At 35.9% G+C, this 13986-nt stretch overlaps 1 protein-coding gene and 1 long non-coding RNA gene across 2 annotated transcripts in view; one reads left to right on the top strand and one right to left on the bottom strand.

Moving 5' to 3' along the window:
- LOC138697690 (uncharacterized) overlaps positions 1–13986 on the bottom strand; it is a 420021-nt gene that overhangs the window by 277936 nt on the left and 128099 nt on the right. The window lies entirely within an intron of this gene.
- Positions 9015–13986, top strand: part of LOC138697684 (mucin-2-like) — a 215654-nt gene continuing 210682 nt past the window's right edge. Inside the window, exon 1 of the mRNA XM_069823143.1 lies at positions 9015–9123. The gene's annotated coding sequence lies outside the window, so the exon portion shown is untranslated. The remainder of the gene's footprint in view (positions 9124–13986) is intronic.

The raw sequence follows: 13986 nt of genomic DNA on the forward strand, positions 1-13986 counted from the left end.
TTTTTTATAGAGGGTGATATTACAAGCCTTTGCCCTTACACATTAGAACATCTTGTTATTCCTCATCTTTTACAATATCCACCTCGCGTCAATGGAATTCCTTGTCACAAAGTATTAGGGGCTGCAAGACAATAAACACTTTTAAGAACAGCTTAAAAGATAACCTTATTAGCATTTCACTCCAATCATACTGATTTAAACTATCACTGACTACATTGTTACTTCTTTCTTTAAACATCATCCTGATTGTACTGTATTTTCAAAATTGTCTCATAATAATCTCTTTCTATTATCTAATATCATTTGAAATATATTAACATTCTATGTATTTTAGCTTAATTCTGCTACACAGTTTATTTCAGTGTTTAATTAATAGTTCATAGTATTTTGTTGTTTAATTCGTAAATAACTCTTGTATACATGTAACTCTCATCTAAATCAAATTGTTGAATTCTTTGTAACTTCATGCATATGTATATACACTTTTTACTGGTTGAGTGGAAGAGAAGGCCTTACGGCCTTATCTCTGCCAGCTAAAATAAATAATCATTATTATTATTATTATTATTATTATTATTATTATTATTATTATTATTATTATTATTATTATCTACTGTTCGAGTGACCTGTTTAAATTCTCTGCAAATCGTCTTTCAGAAGTGCCAAAAGAATACATGCTGTGCTAATTATCGAAGTGCATATAATTGAGTGGTTTTGGAGGAGGAACTGTGGTTCATCTCACATCGGAATATGAGATTGGAGTTACATCTGTGCGATATTTAATAAAAAACAAGAATAAAGTGTATAAGTTACTTCAATCTATAACATGAGACCTATACTTTTCCTTTCTTTCCATAGAAATCCACCATAGGAAGTTTTCTTGACCCTTGGAAACCCGTCATTAATTAATTCGTTCATAGTGTTGTCACTGCAAACCCAGCATTTTCCAGTCTTTCCTATTTTCTGCCTTCCTCTTAGTCTCCGCATATGATCCATATTTAATGCCTTCTATTATTTGATACCTTCTTCAGCCTCGAAATCTTCTCCCGTTCACCATTCCTTCCAGTGCATCCTTCAGTAGGCAGTTTCTTCTCAGTCAGTGATCCAGCCAATTCCTTTTTCTCTTCCTGATCAGTTTCAACATTATTCTTTCTTCACCCACTCTTTCCAACAGAGCTATTATACTTAAAAGTTCTGATCCAGTTCCTAATGTGTTAAAACGCGTGACCACGGAGAAAATTATGAAACTGAATTATGCAACACTTAATTTATGAAAGTCTTCTATGATACGGATTATCCGATTTTTTCGATTAACCGTTCAGCCCATCCCCTTTATTACCACGGATAATAGAGGTTTTACTATATTTATCTCTACTAATAATCTGTAACCAAAATGTTTCTGGTAATTTTCATTTATTTTTTCAAAAATAATTGGTGTCAACATGTATAATTAACCATCATGAGACCAAAAATCACTTTTTTGAAACTATATCATGTCGGAATATAAAGTATATATATGCTTTCACGTGTTAATTAACTAGGTTACCTTGTTGACTAGTTTCAGCCTGTGAGCTATCATCAGAACTGGGTGGTCTTCGCGCCTTCTGATTGCATTTCCTGTAGGGATTGTTTGTGTAGTGTAATGTGGAGTCAAAAAGTGTGTGTTCTGAAATCGAGTTGTGTGTAGAGGATTTGATGCGGGTGTGTTTTTGTCTGCCTATATATTTCGTTGTCTACGCCTGTGAGATAACGGTTAGCACGTCTAGCCGCAAAACCAGGTGGCCCGGGTTCGATTCCCGGTCGGGGCAAGTTACCTGGTTGAGGTTTTTCCGAGGTTTTCCCTCAATCCAATATGAGTAAATGCTGGGTAACGTACGGTGTTGGACCCCGGACTCATTTCACCGGCATTATCACCTTCATCTTATTCAGACGCTAAATAACCAAAGCTGTTGATAAAGCGTCGTAAAATAACCTACTAAAATATATATATATATATATATATATATATGAAGAGTCCACTGCAAGAATGATGGATGTCCCTTTCTTGTCGAAAATGAATCAAGACTGACAATGCATAGCTTAAGACATATAGAATGTACATACAGAGTTATATGGCATTAACACTGATAGTCATTGTCCAGTAATGATCTGAAAATCATAGTTAAGCTTCGAGCGCTAAGCATTTCACACTTTAAATTGCTTCTCCTGAAAAATGTATTCCAAGTGACATCCATCATTCTTGCAGTGGACTCTTCATATATATATTTCGTTTTGTTCTAGTGTGTTTAGTTTCTAGTTTTTCGGTTGAGATGTAGAATTTCCATGTCTGTGTTTATGTTGCTGTAGGTATGGTTGGTGTTTGTGATGTGTTCTGCGTATGTGGAATTGTTTTGTGATTTGGTTATGGCTGTGATGTGTTCTTTCTAACGTGTTTGAAATGATCTGCCTGTCTGTCCTATGTAGGAGTTGCAGGTATTGCATTTTAGTTTGTATGCACCTGTGTGATTATATTTGTTTGTTTGTGTTGTTTGTGCGTTGAGATGTTTTTGTAGAGTGTTTTGTGTTTTGTATGCGATGTTATAATTTAATTTCTTGAATGAGGTTGCAGTCTTGTGTTTTTTTGTTTTCATATGTTAGTGTGATGTATTTTTTGTATTCTTTTGTTTGTATTGTGTTCAATTTGCATCCAATGATGGAGATGCGTCAGTGTTAAGCAAAAATCTGTCCTCTTTATCGAAACGATCGTCGAATAATAATGCTGTTCAACGTTAAAATATAATATTCGGAATAGATATTCAAGTAGACCTATCAAGTAATAAGAATAACAGAAAGAAAGTGCAAATTACATTTTATTTTAATTGTATGTTATTTCATACAGATTTCCTTAAGACGAAGCTTCGACTCAACACATTGTATTAGTTTTATTGACGGCGTAGTTCTCAGCTATCCACAGAATTCTTTTACTTCAGCTTATTTTTATTTGACGCCTATCAGAGGCATCTCAGACACAAGAAGCACTCGATTCTGAACCGGTTCCTGCTTTCTTTCCGGTCGAAGGCTAGCAAGGTTACAAATATTCTGTAAAAGGGCGACGAGGTACAAACAACGAACGGTATTGCCTAACGATAGAATTATTCCAGACACAAAAGACTTAGTCATTCATTTGATTACACTAATAAACTGTGTGCTAATTCTCATGGTACACAGCATCGGGCTGACACAAAAAGAGGTAATCAGTTATTTCAACGGACTTGCTATTCGCTCTCATACGGAGTGATGCAGTAAAATGACGGGAGAATTGAACAAGAAATAGGGGATGCTCTATACCAGCATTTTTTAATTTTTTTTTTAAATTGGGACCACTCTATTAAGCCAGAACAGTTCCGTGGACCAACTTACTCTTGTTTCCTTCGAAAACAAATTTATCATTTTTGTAGCATATTTTAATACCAGTATACTGTACTTATACAGGGACTTCACTTTATTTTTACTAACATTTTTAATATTAACCTGTCTATATCTTTAGAGAACCGGAAACACCGCTTGCTCCCCCCTCCAAGACTGGAGTTCGATGATACTGGCGTAAAACACAAATCACTCTACTAGGTATAGGATGGAAGAAAAGTAGTTCATCCATTTACGTAAACTAGGAGATATCGCGATTTTGAGTTTGATAATTTTCATTAGGTTTTTCTTTAATCAAAGTACAGTACTGTATTAAGAATAAGTGTTTTTACCCACGAAGTGAGTTATCCATGCGAACGTATTCATTATGCGGTGTATATTATACTGTCTACAGCACATTAGCGTACAATATAGAGAAAGAAGTTAAATTGAAAAATAATCATAATATGAATATTTAAACATAATTTTGAAAATGGTGGCCGTTCATTTCGATACAGGCTTCAGTTCTTTTGTGCATATTATCGCACTATAGACTACTGCATATAATTCCAATTGCCAGTTTCGTCCTTCGTACTAGTAACTCATGTTGAAATAATTCTGTACCTACTCTACGTACTGTGAATTCAATCTTCACTTCTGCCCGACCCGAAAATATAAAATTACTCAGACATGCTATCTATTGTCCGTCCAAGTGGTTATGCCGCAGGATTGTAGAAAAGGAGGAAATCACGTGACAGTTAATTACTTAACGAGGCCCTTTTATTTAAGTTAAATTAAACAGCTGTATAATATTACGTAAACGTCCAATTCCTAAAGAGAAATTAATGTTTTCAGAAAAGAGCTAAGACAGCCCAGCATTTACAGAGGGGCGAGCACAAGCAGGTGGGGGAAATCAGGATGCGACGTAGGCAAACGGACAGTACCTGTGCGAAAATATGATTCAATATTGAAAGCTCTTTCGTCACTGGAAAACGCGAACATATTTCTGGAACGTACTATACCCAGTAACTCAGTACTGCTTACAATCTGCGGTCTTGGTTCTGTGTGAAGTTGGAGTAGAATGGGTGGGAGTGAAGTACATTCAAAAACTCAGGTACAATAAAAATTGAAGTAAAAATAAAATGATGTCCCTGTATTTTAAAATAGAATTAATTAATTAATTACAATACTTTTGTAATTACATTTTTGTAGCCAATCACAAGTAACTTATAATAAATTCTGTGCATTGTTGATTCATCGCTTGCATGTTAGCAGTTAGTTGTTTGAAATCCTTCTTATGTGGTACACGCTAGTTTTAATTTTTTAAATTTTATTTGGTTATTTAACGACGCTGTATCAACTACTAGGTTATTTAGCGTCGATGAGATTAGTGATAGCGAGATGATATTTGGCGAGATAAGGCCGAGGATTCGCCATAGATTACCTTGCATTCACATTACAGTTACACGCTAGTAGTTGTCCATGTCTCTGTTAAACAGTTTGTATGAAAACCAAATTATTCGTTAGAACCTTCAAATCCAGAGCGTTTTCCTTTGCGTATTTGTTGGCATTCATTCTACAGTACCCCCACCCACTGTACGCTTTACCACTATACTCAGTACGTCGTTATGCGGATTTCCCACTGAACTGCTCTATCGGGTCCGAAGTCTCGAAGCCTGCTTATAACAAATTCTGTGCATTGTTGATTCATCGCTTGCCTGTTAGCAGCTAGTTGTTTGCAATCCTTCTTATGTGGTACACGCTAGTAGTTGTCCGTGTCTCTGTTAAATAGTGCCCATTATAAATAATGGAAAACTGACTTTGATCCGAATCTTTGAAAAGAAAGGAACATGATTATATGCTTCATTTAGGCAGTGCTAATAGTTCAGAAGCTGTGTGTGAAGAAATATATTAATTATAGTGACAAAGAAATATCTAGTCCTACTAGTAGCTATTCAAAGAAAAAATACTTTCGTAAATATGACAAGATTTAGGCCTATTTGAAACTTGAGTTTACTTGGTATGGCAGTGAGAATGAACCAAAGCCTCGGTGCGTTGTTTGTTACGATGTGCTTTCAAACGAGTGTATGAAACCCGCGAAATTGAAACGGCACTTAGAGACGAAACACGCAAGTGTAAAAAGTAAACCTGTTCGATTTTAAAATAGACGGAATCTAAAATTTTTATATCGTCATCTGGAAAAACAAATACATAAATTAATGTAGAAACATGCCCGATTTTCAACAAGTAAAGATGCAATTTGGCACGTTCTGTTATTGATGTACGACTTACAGTACGTGTCATTTCAATGTGCAGACTGGGTGCTGGCAAAACTATTAAGAAAGTCATCAATACATGAAAAGGTTCGGTACTTTGGTCCTCTGTTATGAATTCGGGTGGTCGCTGGCTGAGTTACAGGCTCGGCACCAGATATGCCGGGAAAAGATGGCGAGAAACGCCACGTTCATAGTGCTTTAAATCCCTGTTTTGTTGTTCAGAGTAGAGTGGGAAGTGGGTAGACGGGTAGGGTAAGAAATTTCATAACATATTAGTACTGGGAGAAAAAGTGAAAGCCGATTGCCATGTATCATTTTCAAAGCCTGAGATTTTCAGCTATAGTGCGATATGCAATTCGTTTGAATTTTATTTTTTCTTCTGTCTTTTTTGAAGGACCACAAGGACAGAGGGCGGCCGAGTAGCTCAGTTGGTAGAGCAGCTGGCTACGGACTGGAAAGTCCGGGGTTCGATCCCAGGTGGTGACAGGATTTTTTCTCGTTGCCAAACTTTCAGAACGGCCCCGAGGTTCATTCAGCCTCCTATAAAATTGAGTACCGGGTCTTTCCCGGGGGTAAAAGGCGGTCAGAGCGTGGTGCCGACCACACCACCTCATTCTAGTGCCGAGGTCATGGAAAGCATGGGCCTCTACCTCCATGCCACCCCCCAAGTGCCTTCATGGCATGTTACGGGGATACCTTTACCTTTACCTTTTACCACAAAGACAGAACTCGAGGACCACAGGTGGTCCGCGGACCATAGATTGAGAAACGCTGCTATACTTTTACTGAACATTTTGAGATAGATAACTTCGGATGTGAGAAGTCAAATTAAGTGGATAATATAAGCTTAAACATGTTTATCATTATCGTACTGTTTTCCACATTATCTACACTTACTATTTATACATACTTATTATTCACGTTTATTTACACTTTTTACTTATATGTACAGTAGTTACAATTATTATTTACATTTTGAAATTATTTTCACGTCATTTACAAATCTGAGTTAACGTTGCTACTGTACGTTAAGGGGTTAGGTACAGCTTACAGCAGACAATTTTGGAAATATTCAACATTTTTTTCCTCCATTACTGTATCTTGTACAATAATGAAAATTGGTATCTGTAAAACACTGTCCTTCTGCTATATGAAAAAAATATTTTTACGATTTAGAAAAATTATTTATATATTTTTTCGAAATTCAAACTGGTGGCAGTTTACTGTGCAGTGATGAAGCGTTTCCCTCATAACTCATAAACGTTTTAACTTTTTCATGTTCTCTATCTTTCATTTTATTGCTGAAACTCATGTTTATAATATCATACTCTTTCAACTACATTCCTTAATAAATAATATCTTTTTATCTTGTTTTAGAAGAAAATACTGATATTTGACCATTTTTAAAATGAATTTATATTTTATCAGACAATCTATCAAAGGTAGAAAAGTGATCTTGCATCATATTGTAGATATAACATGCATAAATACACACAAAAACTTTTATCACAGAATGTTGGATAGTTTTTGAGTTATGTGGGAAACGCTTCATCACTGCACAGTGAACTGAATTTTGAAAAAAAAAAATGTAAATATATTTTTTTAAATCGTAAAAATATGTTTTCAATATGTATGCGGTACATTAAAAACATACCTTAAGGAGTTAGGTACAGCTTACAGCAGTAACATTTTTTGAAATATTCGACATTTTTTTCCTTTATTACTGTATCTTGTACAATAATGAAAATTGATATGTGTAAAACACTGTCCTTCTGACATATGAAAAAATATTTTTACGATTAAAAAAAATATGTATATATATTTTTTTCAAAATTCCAAATGGTGTTAGTTTACCATGCAGTGATGATGCGTTTCCCTCATAACTCAAACTTTTTAACTTTTTCATGTTCTCTCTCTTTTATTTTATTGCTGAAACTCATGTTTATAATATCATACTCTTTCAACTACATTCCTTAATAAATAATTTTTATTTTGTGTTAGAAGAAAATACTGATATTTGACTATTTTTAAATGAATTTATTTTTTATCAGACAATCTATCAAAGGTAGATAAGTGATCTTGCATCATATTGTAGATATGACATGCATAAATACACACAAAAATTTTATCACAGAATGTTGGATAGCTTTTGAGTTATGTGGAAGCGCTTCATCACTGCACAGTGAACTGAATTTTGAAAAAAAAAATGCAAATATTTTTTTTTAAATCGTAAAAATATTTTTTCATATAGCAGAAGGACAATGTTTTACACATAGTAATTTTAATTATCGTACACGATACAGTAATGGAGGAAAAAGCTGTTGAATATTTCCAAAATTTTACTGCTGTAAGCTGTACCTAACCCCTTAAGAATACTCGAAAACAAACCAAGTTAAAATTTTAAAAAGTAATGGCGGTTCCTGGGTTACAGTACGGCGCAGAATTTTGTAAAATAACAAAAAGAAAGAAGGAAAGAAAGAAAGAAAGAAAGAAAGAAAGAAAGAAAGAAAGAAAGAAAGAAAGAAAGATAGAAGGAGCAGAAATGTGTTTTTTTAAGGAGCATCGCTGAATATACTCTGATAGACAAGAAGAGAAATGAATAATTTGAATAATTTCGAGGGAAAAATTGTTCCGGGGCCGGGTATCGAACCCGAAACCTTTGGTTTAACTTACCAACGCTCTACCAACTGAGCTACCCGGGAACTCTACCAGACACCGATCCAATTTTTCCCTCTACAACCACAGATCTCAAAGTGGGCTGACAACCGTCAAGCTACCAACATTGAGTGCACACTAATTCCGTGTGGCTTAAATTGTGGTTTTCTGTTAACGAACAGTGACGTGTATTATGCAAATCAAGCTTTCAGGTATAACTCCCTGTAAAGAAATGAAGATATCAGAAGGGAACTAGACATCTTTAACTAATATAAAAGAATACACCATTATAGGAATAACTGAAAGAAACAAAATTAGTATTGAGCTATAGAGCGAAAGGCATAAGAAATGTTGGCAGACCGAGGAAGAGATGGATAAAAAGTTATAATTCATGAGACAGGAACAGGACTAATGAGGCTTAATTCGTGGTGGTGGTGGTGGTGGTGGTGGTGGTGGTGGTGGTGGTGGTTGATAATGATATGAGGATGATATTAACTGTTATCATTACAATAAAATGGCAACGACGAGACTCGACGCCTCCTTCCTTGTTCCTGTTCACCCCTTCCCCGTGGGGCTGGCTCCGCACGCACATGGCACACGGCGAAGAGAATGCAACCGACTGCCCCACTCCGTTGTCGTCGTCGTACTCCTCCTCCCACCTACTGTTGCATCTCTCATTCTTCGGCTCATCTCAGCGTCGTTTCAACTTGGAGTATAAATACTTTCTCCTTATATTTTAACGGCATTCACGTGTTGTTGGCTGACCCCAAATCAAGTCTTGAGGTTACACCTTTTTTAAATAAAAAAGGTGAGTCTACGAATCTGTGTTATGCGTTATCTCTGCTGTGCTCTATTTATTAGTGATTGATTACAAGATTCTGTTACTGTTTGTTTATACGATTGTGTGTTCGGTGCTCGAGGATTTGAATAATAGGTAAGACGCCGTCGATGGTGGAGTCGTGACTGCATTGTGCATCGTGTGTTGAGCGGCCAGTGCCAAAGCCTACATCCCCTGATAGATTCACAGTACACCTTCCGTTCGGTGTACCGATTTTCCATTTAGTCGGACCCACATAATGAACTAGAATGTGTTTAAGTGGTTACAACTCAAGATCTCACGACGGTGATCTATGTGATGAAAAGCTCTCCTGCCGCGTAGGAGTGGATAACAAATCCAACATTACGAAGTAACTCACCGGATTCATCTCTTTGTTCAAGAAATGAAGAAGTTGCTTCGAAACGTCGGATTTGTTTGATCTAGGAAAGAGTTTCACATCATTGAAGTTTAGTGATGTATAGTGGCTTTTGACGCATTGGATCCTTTGTCTAAAAATTTTTGGACTGAAACGCCAGCCGCAGGATATGACTTGCTTTATCGCTTCTTCTTCTTCTTCTTCTTCTTCTTCTTCTTCGAAAATATTGATGTTTGATCCCGGAGTTAAGACTTATAAGTAGAGACGAGAATTTCATGGACTATTAAATCTCAAAATATCCATGCATTCATGCATTACAGGGACATCATTTTATTTTTACCAACATTTCTAATATTAACCTAGTTATACGTTTGGATTAACGCTCGAGAACCGGAAACACCGTTTGCTACCCCCTTCCACGACTGGAGTGCGATGATACTATCGTAATATACAAACAAATCACTTTACTAAGTATAGGAGGGAAGAAAAGTAGTTCATCCATATACGTAAACTAGGAAATATCGCGATTTTGAGTTTGATAATTTTCATTAGGTTTTTCTTTAATCAAAATACAGTACAGTATTAACAATAAGTGAAATGAAGAAGTTGGTTCGAAACGTCGGATTTGTTTGATCTAGGCAAGAGTTTCACATCATTGAAGTTTAGTGACGTATAGTGGCTTTTGACGCACTGGATCCTTCGTGTCAAAATTTTTGGACGGAAACGCCAGCCGCAGGATATATCTTGCCTTATTGCTTCTTCTTCTTCGAAAATATTGGTGTTTGATCCCGGAGTTAAGACTTATAAGTAGAGACGAGAATTTCATGGACTATTAAATCTCAAAATATCCATGCATTCATGCACTACAGGGACATCATTTTATTTTTACTAACATTTCTAATATTAACCTGGCAGCCACCGGCGTGGCTCAGTCGGTTAAGGCGCTTGCCTGCCGGTCTGAAGTTGCGTTCGGGCGCGGGTTCGATCCCCGTTTGGGCTGATTACCTGGTTGGGTTTTTTCCGAGGTTTTCCCCAACCGTAATGTGAATACAAGGTAATCTATGGTGAATCCTCGGCCTCATCTCGCCAAATATCATCTCGCTATCACCAATCTCATCGACGCTAAATAACCTAGTAGTTGATATAGCGTCGTTAAATAACCAACTAAAATAAAAAATTAACCTGGCTATACCTTTGGATTAACGCTTGAGAACCGGAAACACAGTTTGCTATCTCTCTCCACGACTGGAGTTCGATGATACTGGCGTTAAATACAAACAAATTACTTTAGTAGGTATAGGAGGGAAGAAAAGTAGTTCATCCATTTACGTAAACTAGGAAATATCGCAATTTTGAGTTAGATAATTTTCATTAGGTTTTTCTTTAATCAAAATACAGTACAGTATTAACAATAAGTGAAATGAAGAAGTTGCTTCGAAACGTCGGATTTGTTTGATCTAGGCAGGAGTTTCACATCATTGAAGTTTAATGACGTATAGTGGCTTTTGAGGCATTGGATCCTTCTAATATTAACCTGGCTATACCTTTGGATTAACGGTTGAGAACCACCGTTTGCTACCCCCTTCCACGACTGGAGTTCGATGATACTGGTGTAAAATACAAACAAATCACTTTACTAGTTATAGGAGGGAAGAAAAGTAAAGAAGAAAGTAAAATGCATTCCAAATGATCTAAAAATTCTTCAAAGTATTAAAAATGACCAAAAAATGCCGATAGAATATAAAAATGACCTATTAGTTCAAAAACGTCAAAAAATGAAAAAAAATGCAATATGAGAAATTTGTTTACGTTGATATTAACATAGAAAGGATTTCTATATTAATAGGCATCGTCCTAATGTGTAAAATAAGATGACTTTTCATCAACATCTGCTCCCTAATCATCACATTCATCTCTATGGGTATTTTCAAAACAATCGCAAATATATCCACCAGCGTCATTACAATCATTACGATCATTGTGCTTAATGACTTCTTGTTTAACAGTTCTGTAGATTCAGCCATTTGTAACGACAAGAACAGTATGATACACGCCCCATTCTTTGTTCACTGAAGATATATATCTATTTCGAAATGTTTTAAGATTTTCGTACACTTCATCAACAACGAAGAAGTCCAAGCTCTCTTCTAAACAGGCCTACTCCACCACTGCATTCTCCCTAATTCTGCATACGTATTTATCTTGTGCTTGGCGGGTCGGTGTTTACGCGGTCTTGAGGCGACCTCCCCTTACGCGGCACGTTCGTGGGTTCGAATCCCGTCTCGGACAGGGATGTATGTCCTTTGTTAAAGTTCTGTTCTTGTTTGTCTCAATAGAGGTACCTACGCTGTGCTGACCCCAGGCTAGAGGAGGCCCACAAATGTGTCGATGTCTAGTGTGTGTCTCTATAGAATCGTCCCCTCCCCAATAGAAGAACTGTAACAGGGGAGATTAAACGAACAATTAAAAAAAATGTGTTTTAGATTATCAGCTATACAACGGAGTAGAATCAATTGTCAGTAAAAATAGCTGGATTATAATTATCGTTAACATCATATTAAGTTAAAAAATTTGAATATTTCTTTAGTTTCGATAATTCTCTTGTGAGCGAACATGATAAGTTCAAAAAGTAGCGGGATTCTTTGACAATGTAGTCAACACGGCGCAATGCTGTTGAGGAAAATACAAGACAAAGTAAACAGAGCTCACCTGAGAAAGAGATAAATTGGTTTTTACTTGCTGAAAATTAAACATTTTGTAAGAATTTACATTGAGATCTATTTCTGTGATGAGCCGTAGGTGATGGCGAGATTTTTCTCATTATCTTATCTTTCAGAGTATTTCTGATGCAGTTAGCCTCTTATCGAATTTAATACTAGTTATTGACGGGGATAAAAGTCGGTCGGAGTGTTTTCCCAACGCAACATTTCATTCTCGTGTCCAGGTAAAGAAAACACGTGAGCTTAACTCTGCAGAGAGTCACGGGATATCTTCACTTATTTTTACCTCTAGCTATTCTCAAGTCGTTTAACTGTCAGTATACAAACTACAAATTTCAAACCTACCTAGATGGCTAACTGACTATCACGGAACCTTAAGGGAATAAGGCCGTGAATTAGGTATTCCGCCATTTGTCTATCAGACAAGAAAGTAACCTACGCATTACTTACGTAGTAGCTGTTTGTGCACCCAAAAGCGGCACATAACATAGACATTTTGTGCTAACGTCACACTCAGTATGATTACTTCACATCTATACAGGGTGTAATAAAAATACTGGGACAAACTTTGAGATCGAGTTCTCCACACCAAAACAAGAAAGACATATACCTATTGATTTTCCATCTCAAAATTTGTTTTTAGACTTTAATGTACTTAACGTAAGACAAATTTATTATATTGTATTAATAAAATTCATACATAAAAATCGAAATAATTTAGAATTGTATTCTCACAGTTATGAAACAAAAGGTATGAATTCTTTAAGATTGTTTAAACCATAATGCAACACTGTTACAGTATTTAATCATAGTAGTAATTTAGGCCCAAGAATATATAACAAATTTATATTTAAATATCCTAATCTTCTCAATTCTATTAGTTCTAGTATTACATTTAAAAAGTTATGTATGGATTTTATAAAAATTGAAAAATTGTAAATTTAAATTTATATACTAGTAAACATAAGACAAATTGTATTGTATAATTATTAATTTCAATTCAGGAATCCGCCCCTCAGCATGAGTTCTACTCTTTCAGAGGCGAGCTAAAGTTGTTCTGTATATATTATATTTTATGTTACAATTGTTAGCAAAATAATAAATAAGTAAAGAAATAAATAAATAAATATCATATAAACTCATGTCCGGAAATTACTGGTTTATGAGTTATTTAACCAAAAAAAAACATAGTGATATTATAATTCAAATTTATGGAATACATTTAAAATTATACATTTAAGGTGTTTTAAATTCTAAATTCAAAGTAAATGCTCAAAATATCCCACGCGTGCTTCAACGCACGCATGGACACGTTGAATCATGCACTGTCGCACCCTTTCGAAAAAGCCAGGAAGACGCCGAATAGTTTCGCAAGTTCCTGTGACACGTTGATGACTCTCTTCATTTGGAATGTTTTTTGCACAAATTGGGCTTCTTAGGTGCCCCCAAACATAAAAGTATATAAAGGATTAAGGTCGGGAGAACGTGTAGGCTATGAAACTGGTCCTCCCTTACCTATCCGTTATGGAAGGTATTGGCGAGTGCATGTCGAATTTTGCTCAAATGTGCTGGCTTTATGATTCGGTTGCCTTCCGTCTGGGAACGCCATCTGGTGCAGCTGCGCAGCCCTTCGTCCATTACCATTAGCGCGACAGTACATAACAATCATACCTGTCTGCTCATGAAATGGATATCCTGCCATGATTATGTAACTGAACTGTAATAAAAGTTAAACATACGAAAATGAATAACCATGAG

Source organism: Periplaneta americana, chromosome 4 (assembly GCF_040183065.1).
Source record: "Periplaneta americana isolate PAMFEO1 chromosome 4, P.americana_PAMFEO1_priV1, whole genome shotgun sequence".
NCBI classification, from domain to species: Eukaryota; Metazoa; Arthropoda; class Insecta; order Blattodea; family Blattidae; genus Periplaneta; species Periplaneta americana.